The sequence below is a fragment of the Plecotus auritus genome (genome assembly GCF_963455305.1).
Source record: "Plecotus auritus genome assembly, chromosome: 3".
Taxonomy (NCBI): domain Eukaryota; kingdom Metazoa; phylum Chordata; class Mammalia; order Chiroptera; family Vespertilionidae; genus Plecotus; species Plecotus auritus.
Genome location: NC_137772.1, coordinates 224,056,852 through 224,083,141, shown reverse-complemented (window position 1 = coordinate 224,083,141; position 26,290 = coordinate 224,056,852). Strand labels below are relative to the sequence as shown.

The 26,290-nt window shown below is 49.1% G+C and overlaps 1 protein-coding gene across 4 annotated transcripts in view; it reads left to right on the top strand.

The window, feature by feature from the left end:
- The first annotated feature begins 877 nt into the window (after positions 1-877).
- Positions 878-26,290, top strand: part of PACSIN2 (protein kinase C and casein kinase substrate in neurons 2) — a 116,342-nt gene continuing 90,929 nt past the window's right edge. For 2 of the 4 annotated variants that reach the window (XM_080662038.1, XM_080662035.1), the window contains exon 1: positions 896-1,071. The gene's annotated coding sequence lies outside the window, so the exon portion shown is untranslated. Of the gene's footprint in view, positions 1,072-26,290 lie in introns of all 4 variants that reach the window. The other 2 variants (XM_080662036.1, XM_080662033.1) reach the window with 2 other exon arrangements.

Genomic DNA, 26,290 nt, shown 5'->3' with positions numbered 1-26,290 from the left:
TTGCCCCGGCACAACCTGGGGGTACCCTCCCCCCCACTTCCTTTCTCACATATTATCGTAAGCACAGTGCAACAGAGCAGCTTAGAGAGGGAACAACCACTGTTTCTTGTGGCCTCTCGTCCAGTCCCTGTCCAGAGGCCCAGGAGTAAGTTTTAGAGTTCCCACCATTCTGCATTTTGTACCCGGCTTTTTCTTTTAACGTTTTTGTTTAGCATTTCCCCATAGTTTGCTACACTGTTCTCATGATTATTGTCAAGGTGGTTATGTGGAACCAGTGCCGGCCTGGTGTCAAGCTGACCTGGGGTTCTAATCCTGGCTCTGTCATTTACTCTCTTTAGTTGGGGCCACTCCCCCCAAAGTTACCTGCTGTCAGTATCCGAAACCCCCCTCCCTTGGGCTTTGTATACCATCTTCTCCCCTCCAGCCCCCTCTGCCCCCGCCCCCTCTACTAAGCCGGTCCAAGTGGAATATACTCTAGCAGTGTGAGTCTGAGGGAGCCCTGATGACACTTTCAGAAAGGAAACTTTCAGAAAGACTTCCCTGAACTCCCAGTCAGATGCGGTGTTGCCCTGCCTCGCCCCCCATCCGTGGTTGCCCCCCGCCCCAACCCTGGTGGCCTCCCCAAACCCGTAAAACTCGGGCTCCACTAGCGAGCTCTGCGGAGGGCATCCTTGCAGTCACTGGGCTAGAATGACCCCAGCAACCTTCTCAGCCGCCTAAGTAGCCCTGCTCCTTTGATTGACAGAGGAAGCCGCCAAAGGCGCCCAGGGGAGGTCCCTTTTGCGCGCGAGAGGGCGTGCCTCCTCGGCTTGCCCCTGGACCAATCAGATGCGCCTAAGGGGCTGTGGGGTGGGGCCCGGAGCCCAGCAGCCAATGGGACGAGCACAGCGGACGCGGAGAAGGAGGTGCGCTCGGCGCTGGCGGCAGAAGTGGCGGCGGCGGGTCAGGGCTGGGCCGGGCATCGCAGCGGGAGCGAGGGCGGGATCCTGGCCGCAGCCGGAGCTGGAGCCGGAGTCACCGTCGCTGCCGGAGCGGGGTGCGCGGCCGGTCGAGAGGCGAGCGGCGGCCGAGGTGAGGGGCGCGCGCCGGCGGTTGGGGAGGCGCGGGCGGACGCGGGCGCTGGTCGGCGGCCGGGCCCTCGCCCTGTCAGGCCCCGCGCCGCGCGCCAAGGGCAGCCTTCGGGGTCGCTGCCCGCAGCCTCCCGGGCCCGCGCTGCCCGCGCGGGAACTTCCTGTCGCGGTGGGAGGGGTGTGTTCAGGACCGAAGCGGAGGGGGCTCAGAGAAGACGTCTGTCTGGGGGCCCCGAGGAGGTGGGTGGGCCTGAGGGAGTGGGCAGCCGGCGGGGCGCGGGCTGGGGCTGACGGGCGAGAGGAGTGCGGGAGTAGAGCCCGCGGGGTCCGAGGGCTGCCGCGGAGGGGAGACTGAGGGAGGAGGGGGCCACGGTTGGAGGGAAGCCGGGTCCATCGGTTCCCAGTTGGAGGCGCCGGCGTCCGGGGGAGACGCCGCAGGAGAGGCGTGGCCGGGAGACGCCTGGTAGGGGCTCGGCTCGGTCCGAGAGTGGCCTGGAGGGAGGGGCGGAGGGGCCGGCGGGACACATATGCGGATGCGCTTATTTGGGCGCTGGGAGGACCGTCCTCATTTCCTTCCCTCCACCCCACCCTCCCTGCCCCTCTCCCGGCTCTCCATGGGGCGGGGGCCAAGCCCTTCCTCGTTCCAGGTCCGAGGGCTTCGGGGCGGCCGGAGAGCCTGGAGCGGGTTGCCGTCTGCCCCGACCGCCGCTGCTTCGCCGACACGCGAGCGCCCTCCTCCTCCGCGGGGGTTCCGGAGCCTGCCTGGCCTCGGGAGAGGTCGGGGATGGGAGAATTGGGGGTTTCTGCTGCTTCATTTGAGCGGTTCATTGGGTTTCCGCGCCACCGATTTTCTTTGAAGACGCCGTGGGTCCGGGCGGCCCGCGGTGCCGTCTCCTTGGGGCCCACACGGCTGCAGCCTGGGAGGATGCCGCTCGGCGGGCCGGGCGGAGGGAAGGGGGCCTTCAGGTGTGCGCGCGCCATTCCTGGATCTTGTCTTGTTCCTTTCCCCGAACTGTCCTGCGTTTTTGTGCTTCAGGAGGGGAGGCTGCTTCGAATCTCCAGGGCTACTCGTTACACTGTTTACCAAACACTCCCTGGCAGTCCTGGTGAGCATCGAGGGGCCAGCTCACCCCTTCCTCCTCCTCTCTCTGGTTCCTCCTCTGCAGCCGGGCCAATATGCTGACGTTCCGTTGGAATCCTCCTGGGCCCGAGGGGCTGGAGCCCAGGGCTAGGTGGGTGCCCTGGAGCGGCAGCCCTCCCGTGCTTGCCCCAAACGTTCATATTCCACTTGAGCACACGCCTGCCTGCAGCCTCCCTGCGGAGGCACCGAAAGGGGTGGCGGCGGGCATGGCAACTTGGGTTTCTCTTGACTCACAGGGGAAACTCTCATCCGTGTGCGTTTCCATTTAATGGTAGCGTTTGGCCGTCTCCTTGGTGAGGTTGTGCCGGCTGATAGAGGAGGCCACAGCAGCAGAAACACACTGTCCCGTGGTGTGTTTTTCTGTGGACAGTTGTCTGGAATCTTTTAAGAAACTGGCCCGTAGGCTGGTGATATGTATTACTTGGGAAAGTAACAACACAGAGGAGGAGCTGCGATGATTAGATCTGCACTCTACTCACTTTTTCGAGAAGAATTAACACTCATTTGAATGGAAATGGCATTCTTAGCTCATGCTGTTTGGGAACCGGAACTTCATTACCTTTGGTCTCAAATGTATAAGAGGTCATAATATTGAAATAATCTAAAAGTATGCATTTGTGAACGACAATATGTGGGTTTTGAACACATTCTCCTTCTGGGAAATAAAGTTGGCTTTCCCTCGTCCTGGATGTCAAGTCCAGATCTCTGATGGCCCAGCCAATTTTTGGGTGGGACCTGAGGTTCCTTTGTCCTTAATCTTTTTGTTTCTTCTCTATTCACTTAAAATTCCGTACAGACAGAGCTAAGAAGCAAGATGTTCAGGCTTCCTGCTTCTGATGGGGTCATCTGTTGTTGCAGGATGTTATGGAATATCAAAAAGATTGCATAGATTTTTAATGATAATAATAATGGCCCCTTGTGTTTGGAGATCCTGCTGGCATTGACCAAATGCTCTCTGGCCATCCTCACATGAACGCCCCAGCTCACTTGGGCCTGCCTTATCTGCCATCAGGTTGTAAGGGTGAATTGTGGAGGCTGCCCTGTAGATTATGGGGGTAATGACCACCTTCACATGAGTGATAGTGCTGGTTCAGTTTTTTTCCAATTAGATTGTTTGGAACTGCAGCTGCATACCTGAAGGCAGTAATGCCTTACTTATGACGTCAGTTTACATTCCACAGGTAGCTACCTTTCTTTCTGGCCCTGACAGTGATCCTTCACATACCTGGAAGCACCATCAGTGCCCGAAACCTGTCTCCGGATTGGTCCAGTGGTGGCCCCTGGGATGGCTTTGTAGGAATTTCTTTAGTATTTATTACTAGGACTAAGGAATTCCTGCAGATAATGAGGCTCTGTCTGGTGATTGGAGACAATCTAAAAAGAAGTAGTCTCTGAGTATTCTGTGCAGTGCAGCATTCTTGGCATATGTGTAACTCTAAAGGTAACTATTTGAAGAACAGTTGCCATTTAGGAGCATAAGTTTTTTGGTATTTTGATAAAAAATACTTAAGAACAAAAAATCTCCTTTAATTATGTAATGACTTGCATTTATTCCCATAACTGCACATTTATGTTTGCTTAATAAAACAGAGAGCACCATGTAGTCTTTTTATTTTGTTTCCCAGAATAAAATCTTTATTTTTAAAAATTGAAAAGTAGCCCAGCCAGTGTGGTTCAGTGGTTGCACATCAGGAGGCCCCAGTTCTTTTCCTGGTCAGGGCTCATGCCCGGGTTGTGGTCGCGATCCCCAGCAGGAGGTAACTGATCAATGTTCATGTTTCATCAATGTTGCTATCTTTCTCTCCCTTTCCCTTCCTCTCTAAAATAAATAAAAAAACATATTTTTTAAGAAATTGAGCCCTGACTCATTTGGCTCAGTGGATAGAATGTCGGCCTATGGACTGAAGGGTCCCAGGTTCGATTCCAGTCAAGGGCATGTACCTTGGTTGCTGGCACATTCCCGGTGGGGGCTGTGCAGGAGGCAGCTGATCGATGTCTCTCTCATCGATGTTTCTGGCTCTCTATCCCTCTCCCTTCCTCTCTGCAAAAAATCAATAAAATATATTTAAAAAAAGAAAGAAATTGAGCCCTACTTGGTTTGGCTCAGTGGGTAGAGCATTGGCCTGAGGACTGAAGGGTCTCGGGTTTGATTCTGGTCTAAGGGGCACGTATCTCATTTGAGGGCTGGATCGCTGGCCCTGATTGGGGCACTCGCAGGAAGCAACCAGTTGATGTATCTCTCTCATATCGATGTGTCTCTCTCACATCGATGTTTCTCTCTCTCTTCCTCCCTCCTACTCTCTCTAAAAATCAATGGGAAAAATATCCTTGGGTGAGGATTAACAAAAAAATATAAAAATTGAAAAGTATTTGACATGTAACATTGTATAAACTTAATGTGTTAAAATTTTCAGTATTAAAAATTCATCTGAGTATTTCCTGTCTCCAGGCACTGAACTAGACTGAATGAGAATATAGAAATGAATTAAGTACAGACTCAACTAGCAAAAGCCTCAGAAAGAAGCCTTAAGAAGGAAAATGATAGAAACTTTGTTATAACTTGAAACTAATATAAAATACTAAATTTAAAATTCTATTTATTTATTTTAGAGAGGAAAGGAAGGGAATCGGGGTGGGGAGAGAAATATAAATTTGTAGTGCCACTTACTCTTGCATGTGCCTTGACCGGGGACCGGTGTATCGGGTTGATACTCTAGTCAACTAAACTACCCGGCCAGGGTAATATAAAATAATATTGAATGTCAACTGTGATTGAAAAATAAAATGAACTTTATTATATTTTTAGGTAGAAAGCATGTTTCAACATTATATAATAATATATATTATTGTTATGATGCTTAGAAAGAGCCAGGCTGGTGTCCTTCAGTGGTTGAGCTTTGGCCTATGAACGAGGAGGTCAGGGTTTGATTTCCTGTCAGGGCACATGCCCGGGTTGTGGCTTGATCCCCAGTAGGGGGCATGCAGGAGGCAGCCGATGGATGATTTTCTCTCATGATTGATGTTTCTTTTTTTTTTATTTAATATTTTTATTGATTTCAGATAGGAAGGGAGAGGGAGAGAGAGATAGATACATCAATGATGAGAGAGAGAATCATTGATTGGCTGCCTCCTGCACAACCCCTACTGCTGATTGAGCCCACAACCTGAGCATGTGCCCTTGACTGGAATCGAACCTGGGACCCTTCAGTCCGCAGGCCGACACTCTATCCACTCAGCCAAACCAGCTAGGGCATGATTGATGTTTCTATCTCTCTCTTCCTCTCCCTCTCTGAAATCAATAAAAATATATTTAAAAAATAATGCTTAGAAAGAAAACAAGTGGAAAGATGAATAAAATTAGTGTAATTATTTTGTTAATCTACATGGGCTTGGGTACTTCTGTATTCTCTTAAATTTTGTGTTATAAGATCATTATTTTTTAATGAAAGGAAGAGTAGTATACTCTCTTAATAAATCTAGTAGAATTTCAACAAAAGAAACTTTGCAGTAACTTTAGAAAGCACCTGTTCAGTGGTTTGTGTAACATACTCTATGGCTATATGAGGTTTATGTGACCATTTTCCTTCCTAGACCTGTGGAGTGGTAGCGTGGGAGGGGCATGGATGGAGACTGGAAGCCCCGGGCTGGCCCAGCCTTTCCCCGACTAACCCTGAGGCCCAGGAAAGTCAACATTCTCTTGGGTCTCAGTTTTCATTGGTAAAATCAGGGGCTTAGAGCTTCTTAACTTTTTGAGAAACTGATAACAACTATGGACTTTCCTCCAGAAAACACACCCGGGGACAGCTTCAGAGGCCTGGACCCAGAGTAAGAACTGGATCATCTCACCTCTAAGCTCCCACTCACCTCTGCTATTCTGTAATCCCGTTGTCCTGGTCATCTTGGAGCTAATAATAATGATGACTTGTGTTTATGGAGGATACATTCCAAAGCCTTTTCACCTCTCATTTTTTTGTCCTTAAAACATTTCTGAGTGGTGTGGGTAGTGAGGGATATTCCTTTTCCTGACGAAGAAAGGGTGCCAAACCTGGCCACCACTTTGGGAGGGTCACACAGCCATAGGACTGTCTTGGGATCAGAACCGGGCTTCTGGTGGCCAGCTTGGGTTTTTTCCATTAGTTTAGTTCCTAGGTGGTTGTCTTTACGAGTTATGTTTGGCAGGGCAAGTATTCCAGAATGTGTCACTTGCAGAGGAAACTATTTGTTCATCTGCTGAAAGACCTGTTTTCTTGTCTGACTTTGGATCACTAAACACCTTTCGGCCTGACATTCAAAAGGTTACTTATTTTGTTTTTGTTATTTTTTCTTGCCATGTTTTCCATAGGGGCACATTTGTAGGACTTGGGTGTTTTGAGCAGACTTGTTTAATGTTTATGGATTAAAGAGTACATCAAAATGATTACCTCTCAGTATTGCTTAGCACTTGAGAAACTTGTGAAATAAATGTTAAGTGAAAATTCCAAATATTTGACTCGTTTCATCCAAGTATGTTCTCACAGAAGAGAGATGTTCCTTGTAGCCTGGAGACCCCTCCCTGGGCTGAGAGCTGCTGGGTGGGCTGAGAGCTGGGTGTGGGTTGTGCCAGTGACCATGATTGTCCAATAGTGGTTTCTTGTGGCCTCTGGCTGATTCTGAATATTTTAAGGACTGATTTTTTAAAAAGTTTATGGACAGTATAGAGCAGCCTTGGGCAAACTACGGCCCGCGGGCCGGATCCGGCTGTTCTATCCGGTTCTCTTGCTCTCCCCTCCGCTCCTTTACTTTGAGTTTATATTAGTTCACCCAAACACTCCATCCATGCTTTTGTTCCGGCCCTCCGGTCCAGTTTAAGAACCCATTGTGGCCCTCGAGTCAAAAAGTTTGCCCACCCCTGGTATAGAGTCTCAGCTACATAAAGAGCTCATGTATGCAAAAGAACACTAAAGCCTCACAGATGTTAGATGGTTTATTATTGATGAAAAGAATTATCCATCATAAAGAGGTTTGGAATACTCAGACCTGGAGGTGATAGGATGGTATACAGTAGGTGTCACTCACGTGTGTGTGTGTGTGTGTGTGTGTGTGTGTGTGTGTCCGTCCGTCCCCGTCCTCCTGTCTTGTCAGTTATGTCTGACACCTGGAAGGAGATGGGCTGACATCATTCACTGTCCAGGCATGGAAAAAGGTCTTTGTTCATTTCGGGTGCATTTCCTTAGGCTGCCGGAGAGGATGAGGCAGACACACACAGCCTCCCTGACACTGCATATACAGCTTGGTGTCATGTGTCAGCTTCCCTAAGGGACTTGCTCACTAGAGAGAGGGAGGTGGAGGTGTAAGGCAGTCAGTGAATCCTGAACATCAAGCAGTAGAAAATCACCAAAAGTAGAAGCCTGGTCAGGAAATGAGGCTGTCAGTGAGCAAGGCCCATGATGAAGCGTAAGCTCCAGGCTGCTGCCACTGTGCCCGGATCGTGCCCCGTTAACCTGCTGTAGCGCCTCCTTCGTTAGCTCTGCTAGTGTTTATGAGCATTTACTCTTACCAGGAAACATGCATCCTGTAGGTCACTCTTCTCTGCCCGTGGCCTCTGGTCTGTGATTTAAATACTGATAGAGTGGCAGGGCTGTTCGTAGCGAGCTCCGAACGCCTTTAGTGAGGCGCTTTGTTGAAGTAAGTGCTTTTTGTTTTCATTTCACTCCCTGAGCTGGGAGTGTTTGGAGGGAGAGTATGTGGGTGAAGGCAAGTAGGCGGGTCAGGTCGAAGGGACTATCCTGGTCACTGAGTGTTCAGTGCCCCTGGCATTGGTTGGGATTCTGAGACTGAGGTGACTTTTGCACTCTGCAGAGGCAGCTCAGTCAGCAAGCGGGCCTAGAAGCACTCACATTTCATTGGGACAGGAGCAAATAGGCGTATGTACGAAGTGGAGGACGTTGAAGAAGGCAGTTCTGACTGCCCTTAGGACACTGCAGAGAGCTGACTTTGAGGGAGGGGACCGGGGAGTGGTTTTACAGTCCACAGGTGCTTTCTTTTGTGTGTTTTTTAAATTTATTTTTAAAATATATTTTTTATTGATTTCAGAGAGGGAGGGAGAGGGAGAGAGAGAGAGAGAAACATCAATGATGGGAGAGAATCATTGACTGGCTCCCTCCTGCCAGCTCCCACTGGGGATCGAGCCCACGACCGGGGCAAGATGCCCTGACCAGGAATCAAACCGTGATCTCCTGGTTTCATAGGTTGATGCTCATCAGTTGAACCACTCTGTCGGGGCAATATACTGTCTTTAAAGCCCCACAGTGATGTTACGTTATCCAATTCTACTGGAAATTCTTCTACAATGTGTTATTACTCTCTTCTCCCGCCAAGGCATGTTCAGTATATTTGGACCTTTTCTTGATGACTCAGGGTCCCAGGGATGCAGTCAGGGTTGTTGATGTGGGCGAGGCCTGTGGCCCTGCATGGAGTATCCTCCCATCCTAGCACGTACAAGGCCTGCTTCCTCTCTCCTTACCACCTCTAAGCTTCTTTCCTCTTGGCTGGGATGAGGGCCCGAGGGTGGTCATATTCTCTTGGGGTTTTGAGGGCAGCCTTGCCACATAAAGGCCTTGCTCCCTCTAGGGTGGTAATGTGCCTGGGTTGAATGTTACAGGTTACAGGAAGCCTGACCTGTGATGACGGGCTGCTGCCGTGTGACTCTCAGAATTGGAAGGGCGTATGTGTGATGGTGATGATAACGCATACTTAGGTGATGAAAAATAGAGAGTTGAAAAAGCAAATTGTAAAGCTACAGGCACACTGATCAGATGTGTAAAATAATAATATACAGCAATGAGGTTAAGGTTGTAGAAGTCTAGAAAGTTTCTTATTTTCCATTGCCCTTTGACTTTTAGAGTGACTATTTAAGTAACAACTTGGCTTCGTAATGAAAAAAATATATACACAGCTTGGTTGTGTAGGTATTGCCGTTTACTAAGAACTTTCCATAGCCCTCATTTTGTTTTCGGAGCAGCCCTGTTGCTTTGCTCCCTCTTCATTGTTCAGAGGAGAAAAAGAGGGAGGACTGGAGGATTGGTGGTTTTGCCTGAGGTCAGTGGGCCAAGACCCCACACAGGCCTCGCCCCAAGTCCAGAGCTCCCAGGGAGCCTGGTTATGGGGCGCTGCTGGGGCCTGCAGGTGGCCTTCAACATATAGAATAAACTGTGGCTAGTGTTTGAAGTTTCCTGTTCCACTGAATGAAACTTTATTATTATCAAGTGATGCCCAGACCATTGTTTGTGAACATTTTCATGTTTTAAACTACATTTGTGTTCCATTGTACCCAATTACATTGTCGCCAGCCGAGTGTGCCAAGTCTGTGAGTTGTGGTCTTCAGAGAAACCACAGAGCAGGCTCTGCTCCCCTCCTGACTTCCAAGCCTGCTATTAGTGGGTTTGGGAGCTGCCTGGGTGCCCTTTAGCATGGATATGACAATGTTTTAGTTAAGGAAGCCATTGTGACCTCTGCACCAGCAAAGGATTTTTTATTGGCTAAGGAGTCTGGGCAGGTGCCAAGGAGGGGGTTGGGCGAGGGGAGGGGCAGATCACGGGTGAGGGTCACCATCTGAGACAGACCTCCGGATTCAGAGGTTTCTGAGGGACCATACAAGAAGCTTTACATTCTGGTCATTTAATTCTTGCACAGGGTAGTATTAATCCACTGTCCTTATGCGTAAACGGAAGCTCTGAGAGATGGCATGACCTTCACAGGATCACTATCACTTATCTTGCTGCCTTGAATAAGTGAATTCTGACTTACTCACCTGCAAATATGAAAGTAATCTTTAAAAGTTAATCTTTTTCCCCACCCCTCAAAACAGAAACAAGACAAGTTATGTGTCTTTTGTCTTGTTTAAGATGGTATCTATGCCTGCAACTAACTTGCTTAAGATAATCTGAAAGTTTGCAGTAATTTACACAGTTGGGAGATAAAGGGAAGAAAGGGAGAGGCTTCTAAACAGCCTCGCTGCTGGGCGTGAGTCCAGGTCGCCTCTGCTTGTCCGCCTGTTTACGTGTCCAGCCGCTGTGCCGTCCGCCTCCCGACGTGAGTGGGAGCAGCGTGCCCGGGATTCAGAGCTGCCTCAGGAGGGCTGTCGTCTCACCTTCCACTAGCTGCCTTTGGAAAGGTGTCATATGCGACTAAAATGAATCAAGAGAGTAGAAATTACATTTCTGTAGAGCATTGAGTTTGCATTGCACTTTGTAAAATTGTGTAAGATCTTCACATTTTGCTAACATTGTGATACCAAATGAAGATCATTTGTGCAGGTATATTAGAGCAGATGTTTGTTTTTGTGCTTGTGATAGTCTTCATTTTTGTGTCACAGGAATTCCCTTCCTTTCTTTTTTTTTTTTTTAAATATATTTTATTGATTTTTTACAGAGAGGAAGAGAGAGGGATAGAGAGTTAGAAACATCGATGAGAGACATTGATCAGCTGCCTCCTGCACGCCCCCTACTGGGGATGTGCCCGCAACCCAGGTACATGCCCTTGACCAGAATCGAACCTGGGACCCTTCAGTCCGCTGGCCGACGCTCTATCCACTGAGCCAAACCGGTTAGGGCCCCTTCCTTTCTTGTCTTTTAGGTCTTTTAAATGTTGAAGATACAACATAGAAAATGGAGTTTTTGAATAAAGAACTCTCTTTGTATTTTATCTTCCACACAGGGAACCAATAGCTGCCACATATTGTCTACTTGGTTCCAGGCTTCAGAAGAGGCAAGACAAGTGCAGTGCCTCTGTCGACCTCCGGGGTTACTGGTTTGAACAGGAGGGTGCTGCAGGTCGTGAAATCTATGCTTAGTCCAAGGTCATCCAGGTTGGAAACAGGAGAGAGGCTTTGAAGCCCAGTCTGACCACATGTGCTCGTCTCTTTTTCACTGATCAGTATTGTTACAAATGTGTTATTCAGATTTGCTTAAATATTTTTCATATTATAAAAAATCATTTTTATTGATTTCAGAGAGGAAGGAAGACAGAGAACTAGAAACATCAATGATAAGAGAGAATCATGGATTGACTGCCTCCTGTACTCCCCACACTGGGGGATTGAGCCTGCAACCCCGGGCATGTGCCCTGACTAGGAATCCAGCTGTGACCTCCTGGTTCATGGGTCGATACTGAACCACTGAGCCATGCCAGTCGGGCTATTTTTCATGTTTTTAACATTATATGGTGTGGAGGTGTGGGGGTGGATGGGTGGATGGGTGGGTGGGTGGGGAGAGATTAATGGGGGAACTTAAAGGCATATATGCATAACCCATGGACACAGACCGTAGTGTGGTGAAGGCCTGGGAGGGGCTGATGCTGGGTGGAGGGGGTCAATGGGAAAAAAAAAGGGGGGCGGGGAGACATCTGTAATACTTTCAACAATAAAGATGAGTAAAGAAAAGACTTAATGGTTGCATAATCCTGTTGATGTTATGAGGTTAATATATTCCCCTAATGCTGGACATTTTAGGTTATTTCTACTTTTTTTGCTATAATAGATGAATTTGCAGTTTATAATTTCATGTTTCATCTGTGTAATAAGTTCCTGGGAATTTTGGGGATAAATTCCCAGAAACAGAAGTGCTGGTTTAAAGGATCTGCACATCTTAGAGGGTTTTAAAAACCTCCTCTGTTGTTTGTGAGTTTATTTTTTCTGGTTGAGGAATTCTTTCTCTTTAAAATACCTTGGACTTTAGAACTTCCAAGTATCTGTGAGATAAGAAACTTTTGTGAGAGTTTCTTACATGAGTCACATTTTCTTCCTAAGTTTCTGCATATCATTTTACTTGAATTGGATGCTTTACTTTTTAAGTAAGAAAGTTTTTGGAAAAGTCTTCCTACTTTATTTATTTATTTATTAATTTATTTATTATATATGTTTTTATTGATTTCAGAGGTGAAGGGAGAGGGAGAGAGAGAGAAACATCAATGATAGCGAATCATTGATGGGCTGCTTCCTGCACTCCCCTCCTAGGGATCGAGCCCGCAACCTGGGCATGTACCTTGACAGGAAATCGAACTGTGACCTCTTGGTTCATAGGATGATATGCATCCACTGAGCCACACCCACCTGGGCCCTACTTTATTTATTTATTTTTAAAATATATTTTATTGACATTCCACAGAGAGGAAGGGAGAGGGATAGAGAGCTAGAAACATCGATGAGAGAGAAACATCGATCAGCTGCCTCCTGCACACCTCCCACTGGGGATGTGCTTGCAACCAAGGTACATGCCCTTGACCGGAATCGAACCCGGGACCCTTCAGTCCGCAGGCCGACGCTCTATCCACTGAGCCAAACCGGTTAGGGCTCACCTTGTTCTTTCACTGTTGGCTGGCTTGCTTACTCACCTTCTACTGTCACTTAGGTATTCCCCTTCAGTGAGTGGCGTCCTGTTTTCCTGGTGGTCATTTTCCAGGATCTGCAAAGGAAAACGAGCTTAGCAGGGAAAGGAAGGGCTCCAGGTCAGGAGCAGTGCCCGGGCCTCAGCTCTCACCCTTGGATTCTGTTTCTCTATCAAGCCCCCATCCCTTGCTTCCCTTGGGGGCTACTTCCCTTTTAGTTCTCTGGCCTCACCATAACAAAAACTCTCTTTTTTTGGTTCCTCTTATACTGACGAGCTAAGAAGGGCTGACTTCACAACAAAACAAAAGACATTATTACATAGAAGGTAGAAATAAGAGGAAATAATCACGAACAACACAGAAGCATAGTAAGAGTTTTGTTTCCCAGGCACAAGTCGGTTTTTGGTGCCAGCGCCGTAGGGCTAACCTAACTGCATTGGCTCGGCTGGGTGTTGCCTCGCTTCCTGCTTTTCCTCTCTAGCTGTATTTATTATGTCAATGAATCCAAATTTTAGAGTAATGCTGTGCTCTGTGCTTGGCAGTCTGTTTTTATCACAAGTATGGAAAGTGTACTTTGCCCTGGTTTCCACAGATGCCTAAACATGTCTAGGTTGGCTGTTGCCTAGGCAACTGGTAGAGCTGTTGGTTGTGTGTGTGGTGAAGCTTGGACAGGGGTTGGACAGAGGGCCCAAGTCATCCATCGGCTTCTCAACCAGGCTGGGGGTAACCACCAACCCCAGAGGCACAGGCTCTGAGCTTCCCTTTGCCCTTTCCACTCCTGAGTCATGGGAGAAACTGATTGGATCATTGGGGTGCTACACTATGTCTCCTTTCATGAAAACTGAGTGAAATAGTTGATAGAGAAAATTCCAGCCTATCTTTTGTTACCTTATCTTTAATGCTGCTTTTATTTTTGTTTTGATTTCTTTCCTTTTTGCTCTCGCAGGTGTGGGTCTGAAGTTGGTGATCATCTTCAGAATTGCTATTTTGGACCTGTGCTTTTTGGTCTACAAATTCTACCAGAAACTTGCAGGCTCATGAAATTTAGAAATAGTTGAAAATAGCATGCTCTCTTGCTAATAAGTAAAGAGACAGGAAAAAAAAAACCCTTCAAATTCATGCCTTATAAAAATTTAATGTTAGCAGAATGACTGGAGAGGTGGCCTCATTCTTGGAAGACTGTCTGCCCACTTAGACTCGTGGCAGGCAGGAGGAGGGGCTTTTCCCTCCCTGGGAGGAGGTGGCAAATTGCCTGTATCCACAAGGGCTGTGAAGCCCACTCCCTAGTCCCTTGGTTTGTCCAGGGGACTGCCTTTTGAGGCCATGAGCTGGGGCCCAGGTTGCTTTCACCTTAGGAGGGCCCTTTTTGGAGCAGTGGAACAAGGACAAGCCTCTGCTGCATTCCTGTACCCCGTGCTGCAGATGTATGCAGCCAGCCATCCTAAAATATATAAAAACCCAGGGTCTGTGACGACCGACTGAAGGCTCAACCGAACACCAGAAGTCAGTGCTGGGTCGCCACAGCAACCCAGCACTGACTGCCAGCTGTTGATCAGCTGTTGCCTCTCTCTTTCTCTCCAGGCTTTGTTAGCAGCTGCGCCTCTGTTTCTCTCTGGGTCTCCGTGGGGGCTGTTGATCAGCCCCACCTCTCTGATCAGGCCCAGAGATAGGCCTGGAGACAGTGACTGGCATAGAAACAAACCAATCAGAACCAAATCTGGGTGAACTGTGAGGAGCCAATGGCTGCCTAGGAGGCAGAGCTTTTGATGCTGACTGGGATAGAAACCGACCAATCAGAACCACACGGGCCAGCAGGGGAGGGCAGTTGGGGGCAAGATCAGGCCTGCAGGGGAGGGCAGTTGGGGGCGAGATCAGGCTGGCAGGGGAGGGCCAATGGGGCAAGATCGGGCCAGTAGGGGAGAGCAGTTGGGGGCGAGATCAGGCCGGCAGGGGAGGACAGTTAGGGGTGATCAGGCAGGCAGGCAGAGAGGTTAGGGGTGGTGAGGCAGGCAGGCAGAGGGGTTATGGGCAATCAGGCAGGCAGGCAGAGGCAGTTAGGGGTTATCAGGCAGGCAGGCAGGTGAGCAGTTAGGAGCCAGCAGTTCCAGATTGCGAGAGGGATGTCTGCCTGCTGGTTTAGCCACAGGGATGGGGCCTAAACAGGCAGTTGGACATCCCCCAAGGGGCCCTGATTGGAGAGAGTGCAGGCTGGGCTGAGAGAATACCCCCTCCGTGCACGAATTTTGTGCACCGGGCCACTAGTTGTTATATAAGGAGCTTGCAGGCAGATTGTCTGGGCTTGAATCCCACCCAGCTCTGGGCAAGTTATTGCAGCTCTCTGCGCCTGAGTTTCTGTGCCTCTAAAATGACGATAAGTAGCTGGGTTGGCTCAGTGGATAGAGCATTGGCCTGCGGACCGAAGGGTCCTGGATTTGATTCCTAGTCAAGGGCACATACCTTGTTTGAAGGCTCCTCCCGGCCCGGGCTCTGGTGGGGCACATATAGGAGGCTACCAATCGATGTGTTTCTCTCACATCGATATTTCTCTCTGTCTTCCCATCTCTCTAAAAATTAATGGAAACATATCCTTGGGTGAGGATTAAAATGGGGATAAAGGTAGGATTGTTGTGAGGACTGGTTGAGTGCCTGTGTACCCCACACTTGGGGATTGCACCCAGAGAGCCTTATTTAGTGCTGCCATAGGTGTGCCTCTGAGCCCCCAGCATCCTGCCACATGCCTCTTTGATTCCCATTTTACAGTTGAGGGAACAGGCTCGCAGAAGCTTAACAGCGCCTCAGACCCAGAGCTGCCTTCACGCTCCCCCTTCAGAGCATTGGTGGTCTGCTGTGGGGACCCTGGCTCTCCAGGACGCTAGGCTGTGATTGCACGGGACTCCTCACTCAGGGCTGTGCCATCAGGCGTCGTTCGTAGATAGGTATTTTTACTGCCCCTGTGCATACACACATGCACACCACTTATTCATGTGTTATAGTACACAGATGATACTGTGATTATGATTAATAAAATACCAATTCATTAAAAAAATACTTGAATTGATAGCTAGCTTTTTGTCATCATGATTTCCTTCGTCACTGAATGCCGAAAGTACCATCCTCTAGGGAGCTAAGGAGGGAGTTGATCTTAAGAGTCCTCTTTTGTGGGGAGAGTTCAGTGGAGGTTTATTGCTGCCCTTTTAACCCTGTCTGGTATGTTAGTGTATGTCCTTCTGCTGTCCAACATCTGCATGCCTCATGGATCAGGGCATGTTGGGGGGATGGAGTCCCCAGTGTGGCTGGGCTGAGTTGTGAACTGGAAGCAGGTTGGGAGTGCGGAGTCCATGCCAGGTTCAAGAATCAGGAGTGTCGGAAGTGCCTGTGGGAGCAAAGACGGTGCTTACATCCGAGGGGCCTGGAAGGAGTTCTGCTGGGTGCTTGGTTCTCTGGAAGCACTCATTCTGGCTCACCTGTCTTCCCTTCATGGTGCAGCATGATTTTGTTTTGTTTTAATTCACCAAATCCAGCTCCCTCCTTTACCTGGGGCTCTAATTGCAGAGTATATTCCTGAATCCAAACCACAGACCTAAAGGCTGGGCCTGCCCATGGAGAAGTTGGTGATTCCATGGAGGCCAGCCCAAGAAGCCCCTTTTCTAGGAAAGCTCTCCTCTTTGTTAGATTTGGTTCCGTAATTTTTCTGCTAATTCTCCTAACCTTGGTCATTGGTGCTCTGAGACACATGGGTGGAACCCAGCCATACTGCTTTTTTTTTTTAAAATTATTTTTATTGATTGTAGAGAGGAAGGGAGAGGGATAGAGAGAGATAGAAACATCAGTGATGAGAAAGAATCATTGATCAGCTGCCTCCTGCACGCCCCCCACTGGGGATTGAGCCCGAAACCCAGGCATGTGCCCCCGGCCGGAATCGAACCCGGGACCCTTCAGTCCACAGGCCGACGCTCTATCCACTGAGCCAAACTGGCTAGGGCTTCAGCCATGCTTCTTGACCTGTATTTGGGTCTCGGATCTCCTTCAGAATTTCATGAAAATAGGTTCTCTTCCTTCCATACTGGACACAATATTTTTTTCATGCAATTCTGACAGGTTTATAAATCCCCAATCATTTATTGGACAAACATTTGAATGTTACATGCCAAGCATGGTTCTGGGTAGTGGGATTGTAGCAGGAACACAGTGGACCAAGTGCTAGTGGGAGAGGGAGGCTGTGGACAGAGCATGGTAGCCAACCCCTGTCCCAGCGTGCAGAGAAGGCCAGCCTCAGCCGGCTGGAGTGGCCCGCCCTCATCCGCCTGCTTGGGGCTGGGCTCATTGCCAACTTCCCAGTTCCCTTCCAGCTTTTACCTTCTTGAACTGGTTTGTGACTACATCATTATCATAATGATTTAAAAATTTGAATATTTACTGAGGCTTATTTTGTGCAGCTGCCCTGCTTTTCCTTGCATTATTACATGTATGACAACTTCATTTTGCAGGTGGAATCTGGGCGTAGAGAGGTTCAGTGACAGGCCTCAGAGCTAGGAAGGGCGCTTTGGGTCAGAATGCCGCCTGGTGTTGAATTCAGCAAGCCAGGCCCGAAGACGTCATCGGAAATGCCAACAAAAATTAAGTTGACCACTTTGTCCTGGACCATCTCCGTCCTCAGACTGGTTCCTTTAGCAGCCGGAGATTTAATCTTTACGTGACAGTCACACCAGATTGCCTTGTCAAGGATGGGAGCCTGAGTGGAACATGCTTTCAGGCCTGGATGTGGCAGCCATTATAGATACCATATGTATTTACTGTTAGCAGAATTGCATAATCCCATGCTCAGTCCCAACTAATTGCCTTGTGAATGACATTTGAAATGCACATTATTTAGTACTTGGCTGAGGAGATGTATGTGCACACTGGTTTTTCCACACCAGACAGTTGTTTTCATGTTTTAATTTTTCAGGCATGGCCCAGCGAACATAGGAACTTCCTGAAAAGTTGCTTTAAAAACCTTTGTATCCTCTGTAGAAGGTGGAATGAAATAGCATTTGTGATCTTGACTCAGTCCCTGACAACAGAATCGTTATTCTGACTGGAAGTTTGCAAGCTGCCACTCTCCTGGCATCCACTGCTTGTTCCTTCAATATTTATTTACATTTAATAACTTAATACCTCTGCTTCCAGAATTCTAAGGCTTGCCACAGGTTCGTGTGAAGCACAAACTGCACTTTTGGAGTCACTTTGAAACATGACTAAACGCCAGCTTGCTTCATGGACGTGCGGTTGGACTGTGTTTAGCTCAGGGTTAATAAAAACGTTGCAGTGCCAGTCATTCTTCCTGGGACCTTGGGTCCGGAGAAGCCCCAAGGCTGGGAGGGGGAAGTTCTTTTATTAGGTGACCAAGGGGTGGTTGTTGGAAGTCAGGTCCTGAGACAGGGCGAGGGAGGAATTCTAAATGCAGTTTCCTGTCTGAAGGGGTAAGGCAGGCTTGGGGAAGTCCACGTTTGAAGTCCAATAAGATGGAGATTGGGAATGGGAAGAGGGGGTAGCTGACAGGAGAGAACTGTTGGTTTTCTGAGTGTGTGTATGAGTGGGGAGCTCTGGTGGCTTCTTTCCCTGGCGGGGCTGTGCTAAGGCTGGATGTGCCGCATGGGGCTCCTGCCCTGGGCCCTCTTCTAATGCGACTCTCCCCGTGGGGTGAGGAATCTGAGAGGCCGAGAGTTGTGCCTACCTGAAACCCGTGCCTCCACCTCTAGACCCTGCACAGGGACAGAGACCCTGGCATTCCCTGTCCCAGTAACCCCTGGGCCACTTACAAGCCCTGTGTGAGCCTCTTCCCTCTGGTCCACCTGGGGTTGGACTGTGCCATCCGTACACACGCCTCAGACTGAGAGGTGGCCAAATGGTGGCTGTGTGCAGGCTATGTGTGTAGCTGGAGCTTGGGTGTGCAGGCGGGGTGTCCCCATGAGTGCACGTGGGGTGCAGGGTACAGCTCTGGAGTCATTGTATATTTGCTTTCTTGAAATAGCAAAGTCTGGGCTTAGTTATTGTGTTTGTCCCATGCCCTCCCTGCTGCTCATGGCACCCTGATTGCGCCCGATGTCCCTCCCTGTCTGACAGCTGGGGAGCTAGGTTCCAGAGCAGGCCTGTCCCTGCTCAGCTGTTCTCACCACCAACCCAGCCGCTCGGGCGGAGGACCATAGAGCATTGAGCCTTTTCCCTGGAGTCTCCTCTAGGGCTTGGCTGCTTGAGGTCTTGGATTTTGTTAGCATCTGGCACCATATCAGAAGAATTCCAGTCTACATCGTGGACTTTTTAGAGCTCATATTTTATTTCCGCTTTATTCCACGGACTTTAGCCTGGAAGGTTCCCAGGAAGCCGTTTTAACGTTGACACCTGAACCTTTTCCTTGCAGCGAAGCACAGGTACCCTGGCTCTGAGGTGAACAGCTCTTCTAGAAACTGGTCAGGTCACTTCTTCAACAGCAAAGCGGTGCTCCAGGCACATTCTTGTGACTGCTTGTCCTTCAGGGGGGAGGGCGTGTGTCTTTGGTCACTGCCACAGTCACAGTGTCCCACAGTACACATGAGCTTCCGGGTGCTGCTGGGGCTGGGGTGCCACCCCTCAGGAGGAACTGCCAGGTCGGAGATGGAGACCGCAGGGCAACTGAGGACGCGGAGCCTTCGGCGGTGTCCCCGGCCCAGAGGGTCACAAAAGCTGGTCTGCAGTGGTATTGTCACCAATGTGAGAAAAATAAGGACAGTGTAATCGTTTATGTGTTAAGGTTAGAAACTGCCTTTTCTTGGGAAGAGTTGTCTTTCAGTGTAAAACCGAGCTCTGTATCTTTAAGTTTTAAAGTGCCCTTATTTTTTATTTTTTTTTATTTTTATAGTTATCTTAATTTTTTTTTTTTAAATATACCCCATTGATCCTTTACAGAGAGGAAGGAAGAGGAACAGATAGTCAGAAACATCGATGAGAGAGAAACATCGATCAGCTGCCTCCTGCACACCTCCCACTGGGGATGTGCCCGCAACCAAGTTACATGCCCTTGACCGGAATCGAACCCGGGACCCCTCAGTCCACAGGCTGACACTCTATCCACTGAGCCAAACCGGTTTTGGCAAAGTGCCCTTATTTTTTAGCGTTGGTGGTAAGAGCTGGTCTGATAGTTTCCCCCTCCTAATCCTCACCCAAGGGTACATACCCTTTCGACTTTCAGAGAGAGAGGGGGGGGGGAGAGTCACATTCATTGCCCCCTCCCCCTCAACCCCCCATGCCCTGACTGGGGATTGAACCCGCCCCCTCCCCCAGTTCCCAAGTGCCTAGGACCATGCTCCAATCAATGGAGCCACCCGGCCAGGGCAAGAGCTGGTAGTTTTTAGAGTATTTCTTTCTTGACAAAATAAGAAGTTAGTGGTGATACTTTTCCACCAAATGTTAAACTTTCCTGAGTATAATTAGCAGACAGTTGCACATATTTAAAGTGTACAATTTGATAAGCGTAGTCATATGAATACGCCTGTTAAACCATCACCACAATCAAGATAATGAACATACCCATTATGCCCCAAAGTTTCACCGATTGACTGGAATAGTTCCTTCTGCCTGTTCCTCCCCACTCCAGGCAACTGCTCTGCTTTTTGTAGATTAGTTTATCTTTTCTAGAGTTTTACATAAATTGAATCATACAGTATATGCTATTTTTAGTCTGGCTTTTTCATTCAGCAATATTATTTTTAGATTCATCCATGTTGTGGCATATACCAACCTATCATTCTTTTCAATCCAGTATATGGATATGCCACACTCACATGCACACACAGTTTGTTCACCCAGTTGCCTTTGATGGACAGTGGGCTGTTTGTAGTTTGGGGCTATTACAAAGGAAGCTGCTATGAACATTTGTGTACAGGTTTTTGTACAGACATGCCTTCGTTTCTCATGGGTAGATAACAAGAGTGGCAGGGCTGGAGGATATGGTTTTGTTTGTTGAACTGAAGTGCTGTACCCTATTGCATCCGCACCAGCCGTGTGTGAGAGTTCAGTTCCTCCAGATCCTCACCAGTGTTGGGTATAGTCAGGCTTTTTCTTCTTTGCCATTCTGGTAGGTCTGTAGTGGTGTCTCATTATGGTTTTAATTTACATTTCCCTAATGACTAATGATGTTGAGTGTTGTTGTCTGTATATCGTCCTTGATGAACTATCTATTCAAGTCATTTGCCCATTTAAAAAAATTGCAGCCGAAACCGGTTTGGCTCAGTGGATAGAGCGTCGGCCTGCGGACTGAAGGGTCCCGGGTTCGATTCCGGTCAAGGGCACGTACCTTGGTTGCGGGCACATCCCCAGTAGGGGGTGTGCAGGAGGCAGCTGATCGATGTTTCTCTCTCATCGATGTTTCTAGCTCTCTATCCCTCTCCCTTCCTCTCTGTAAAATATCAATAAAAAAATATAAAAAAAAAAATATATATATTTAAAAAAAATTGCAGTTTATTTTATTATAGATGATCCCTGACTTATGATGGGGTTATGTCCCAATAAACCCATTATAAATTGAAAATATCCCAAGTCAAAAATGCACTTAATACACCTAACCCACTGAACATCACAGCTTAGCTCAGCCCACCTTAACCATGCTCAGCCCACCCTAACCATGCTCGGCCCACCCTAACCATGCTCGGCCCACCCTAACCATGCTCGGCCCAGCTTAACCATGCTTGGCCCACCTTAACCATGCTCGGCCCACCCTAACCATGCTCAGCCCACCCTAACCATGCTCAGCCCACCTTAACCATGCTCAGCCCACCTTAACCATGCTCAGCCCACCCTAACCATGCTCAGTCCACCCTAACCATGCTCAGGACACTCACCTGAGCCTCCGGTGGGCAGACCCTTTAACACAGCAAAGTGTCGATCCTTACTCTTGCAATCTCGTGGCTGCTGGAAGGTGCGCCACTGCCCCGCTTCACTGGAGAGCATCACGAGCCCCAGAAAAGAGCAAAATGCAAAATTCAAAGTACGATTTCTACTGAATGTCTGTCACCTGCACACCATCGTAAAGTCGAGAAATTGTATGTTGGGGACTGTCTGTACTTAGTTTCAAGATTTCTATATTCTGGATGTAAGTCCTTTATCAAATATGTGATTTGCAAATATTTTCTCCCAGGATGTAGCTTGTCTTTTCATTCTGTTAACACTGCTCTTTGAAATTTAAAAAACTTGCTGATCAATGTGTTCTTCTGTGGTTTGTGCTTTTTTGGTTGGCGTCATAGCTAAAATCTTTGCATGGTCCAGTTTCAGGTTTTACACTGAGGTTCATCTGAACGCTGTGATGTGCACAGCTCCCTTGGTCTGTGTGTGGGGTGGAGATGTTGCAAGAAATGTCCTCTCTCATTAACCAAGTGTTGAGGGGAAGTGGACTCCACAGCTGTCAGAGTGGTGTGAGGGGACAGGGCTGTGGGTACAGCGGGGGGTGGGGGTGGGGGGTGGTAGTCTGGGAAGGCTTCATGGAGGAAGTGGAGATATGTGTATCTCTGGGTGTATAGAATTTACATATAATAAAATTCACTTAAGAAGTTTGGTACTCAGGGACTTTATTAGATAGGCAGTGGGAATTAACAAAGTTTTTAAGCAGAAGAGTAAGGTGAGATCAGATCTGAGTTTCAGGTAGGTTTTCTGGCATGGGTAGGAAAGGATGGAGGTTAGTTTGTAGAGAGACAAATGTTTGATGCAATAGCAAATGCCCTTCTTAGGGTCTTTGCATATATGGTTCCCACTTCCTGCACTGTTCTGTGCCTGGCTGGCTACTTATCGTTCGGGTCACCAACCCTAGCACTCAGTCTGATGTTGCTCCCTGCCCCTTGGTGTCCATTGAATGTCTGAAGGCGTCGAGCTTCCACACGGATCTCAGTGTGTTACCTCCATCCCTCAGTTAGACTGTCACCATGACGTAAGTAGGGGCCTGTCTGTCTGCTGTCCTCTCAGAACAGTGTTGGGTCCTGCAAGGCCCCGATGCCCCTGTGGTGTGAAAGCACAGCTGAGGTTCAAGATCCCAGATGCCAAGGGATCGGGCTGGTCTGGCGGTAGCACAGCTGGGAAGGGGAGAAGAATGCCAGGGCCATTCTTTTTAATTTCATGCAATCAGATGAATGCTGCCCTTGATTGATGCTTGTGATGTTTCCGATGGGTGGCCACTGCTCTTTCCTAAACAGCGGGGTGCTTGCCAGACTTGCTGACCATTCATTTTGGCGGGGCCGTGGCTTCCGAAGGCGGCATGATTTTGCTTAGTTTGGGTCTCCTTTGCTTCTCTGATGGGAAAATGCTCTTTTGCTAGCTATCATTTCCTTTTCAAGTCTCCCAGCATAGCTCCTGGTATTCCTTTCCATGTCTCTCCCTTGTCTAATGCTTGCTTTTTCTGTATTAATTCTGGAAAAAGGGAAATCAACTTGGAATTGCTTAACCAAGACTACAGAGCAGGGGAGCGTCAACGTGGGAATTAAAGCTCGAGCTGCCTTACTCTGGACATTTGCTTTGGGCCAGACCGCGAGGTCAGACAAGGTGACCTTGATGTGTCCTTTGCACTGATAATGTGAGGGGTGAAGACAGGTGGCTAGGATCTGTCTATGAACCCATATGGATGTCAGTCCTGTAGTCAGTGAAGGGAGAGCACTGTGAGGATGGGGGTGGGTGGAATCGCCTCAAGTGGCAAGAGGGCTGTGGAGTTTGGGGTGAGGATGTGGGTTTGCTAAGTGATTTCTGGATGAGGGGGCCCTTATCACATTTCAGGGTCTTTTAAAACTTGACCTCTTCCTCTAGAACAGCCGTGGGCAAACTACGGCCCACGGGCCTGATCTGGCTGTTCTATCCGGTTCTCTTGCTCTCCCCTCCGCTCCTTTACTTTGAATTTATATTAGTTCACACGAACACTCCATCCATGCTTTTGTTCCGGCCCTCCGGTCCAGTTTAAGAACCCATTGTGGCCCTCGAGTCAAAAAGTTTGCCCACCCCTGCTCTAGAATATGATGCAGAAGCAGAGAAGCAGGCACAGGTTAAAGCTAGCTGAAGCTGGATGACAAGGTTTTCTCTTTACCAGGCAGGCCCTTCTGAGGGCTTGGCTGATGGCTGGTAGATGGTGTGGAGGGCTGGGGGTGCTGGATAGTAAAAGGTAACCCTGCTGAGCCCTAGAACTGCGTGTGGACGTGGAGGTCAGTGAAGCCAGGGGTACCCGGGGGCTGGGACCACCATGGAGCCTCCTAGTGCTCCCATCTGCCGGTCCTAGAGCGGGGAGTGTGGAGCCCATCAGGAGCAGCCAGGCAGCTAGCCAGCGCCTGGGCGTGAGCACCCTGTCCAGCTGACAGGGGAGGGCCAGCTGACCTTTGGTCACCACACAGAACAAACAAACCAACATATTCACCTCTAGGTTTAATTGAGAATAATAATGAAGCCTCAGCCCCACTTTTGTTTTTCAGCCACCTCCCTCCCTGGCTCTTTTTGGGCAAGCGGTTGCCTCTTTTGAAGTAGTCGCCACTGCTTGGCTTGACAATCTGTTCGTTATTAAATTTATGGCATTGTTGCTGTGCCAAGGGGAAGAGGCCTGTGTCTGTAATGGGGCGGTGCTCAGCCCGGCCCTGGGTTAAGTTAGTCTTGTGACAGTCAAATAGGCTTTGTAACCTGTTGGCACAGAGGAATTTAATTTCCATTTCCTCTGGTTTACTTTGCTCCTTCCCAGATGCACTGAAGCACCAGGTAAAGGGAGTGGTTTTTCCACTCGGAGCCATCTTTGCATCAGGTGGAGCTAACCAGCTGTCCTAGGCCAGGTACCGATGGTCACAGTCACCATGCTTTTTTCCCTAGCTGGTTAGTTTTCACTTTAGCTTCAGATTCAGTTTGGAGAGAGGGGAGGAGGAAGCAGAGTTGTGTTAGGTTCACATATCAACATCAGCGTACTTTCAGGGATGCCTGGGGCTTTTAGATTAGAAAATAAGAATTCTGAATTGGGCATTTTTCTTTTTTTCCCTTTAAATATTAGCGTCCTGGTGCATGAAATTCACGCATGGGTAGGGTCCCTAGGCCTGGCCAGTGATCAGGGCCGATCAGGGCCTTCTGGCTGCCGGCCGGGCCTTCCTTCTCCAGCTGCCGGCTGCTGGCCAGGGCCTTCTTTTGTTCCGTGCCGCCCCCTGGTGGTCAGCGCATGTCATAGCAAGCGATCGAACTCCTGGTCTCTTGGTCGAACTCCCGAGGGGACACTTTGCATATTAGCCTTTTATATATATAAACTAGAGGCCTGGTGCATGAAATTTGTGCACAGGGGTGTGTGTCCCTCAGCCCAGCCTGCACCCTCTCAAATCTGGGACCCCTAGAGGGATGTCCGACTGCCCGTTTAGGCCCGATCCTTCTGGTAGGATCGGGCCTAAACGGGCAGTCGGACATCCCTCTCACAATCCAGGACTGCTGGCTCCCAACTTGCTCGCCTGACTGCCTTCCTGATTGCCCCTAACCGCTTCTGCCTGCCAGCCTGATCACCCCCTAACCACTCCCCTGCCAGCCTGATTGCCCCTAACTGCCCTCCCCTGCAGTCCTGGTCACCCCTAACTGTCCTCCCCTGCAGGCCTGGGTCTCTCCCAACTGCCCTTCCTTGCAGGCTCGGTTGCCCCCAACTTCCCTCCTCTGCCGGCCTGGTCACCCCTAACTGCCCTACCCTGCAGGCTTGATCGCCCTCAACTGCCCTCCCTTGCAGGCCTGGTCCCTCCCAACTGCCCTCCCCTGCTGGCCTGATTGCCCACAACTGCCCTCCCTTGCAGGCCTGGTCCCTCCCGACTTCTCTCCCCTGCTGGCCATCTTGTGGAGGCCATCTTGTGTCCACATGGGCACAGTTATCTTGTGTGTTGGAGTGATGGTCATTTTGCATATTACTCTTTTATTAGATAGGATAGAGGCCTGGTGCATGGGTGGGGGCCAGCTGGTTTGCCCTGAAGGGTGTCCTGGATCAGGGTGGGGGTTCCCTTGGGGCATGGGGTGGCCTGGGCGAGGGGTCTGTGGTGGTTTGCAGGCCGACCACACCCCCCCTGGCGACCCAAGCGGAGGCCCTGGTATCTGGGATTTATCTTCTATAATTGAAACTTTGTAGCCTTGAGTGGTGGCCAGGGCTGCAGGAGCTTGGCTTCCTCCATTGCCGGGGAAACCCAAGCCTCCTGCTCGCTCTGTGGCCGCAGCCATCTTGGTTGGGTTAATTTGCATACTTGCTCCTGATTGGCTGGTGGGTGTGGCTTGTGGGTATAGCAGAGTTATGGTCAATTTGCATATTACTCTTCTATTAGATGGGATGTTTTCATTGATTTAAAAAATATTTTTATTGATTTCAGAGAGGAAGGGAGAGGGAAAGAAAGAGAGAAACATCAATGATGAGAGAGAATCATTGATCGGCTGCCTCCTGCACGCCCCACAATGGGATCAAGCCCTCAATCCAGGCATGTGCCCTTGATCAAAATCGAACCTGGGACCCTTCAGTCCGCAGGCTGACACTCTAACCACTGAGCAAAACCAGCTAGGGCCCAGTGATCTCTTGGTTCCTGGGTCCACACTCAACTGCTGAGCCACACCAGCCGGGTATAGATACTATTCTATTTTTTTTTTTTAATCCTCACCCGAGGATATTTTTCCATTGATTTTTAGAGAGAGTGGAAGAGAGAGGGAAAGACAGAAATATCGATGTGAGAGAAACGCATCAATTGGT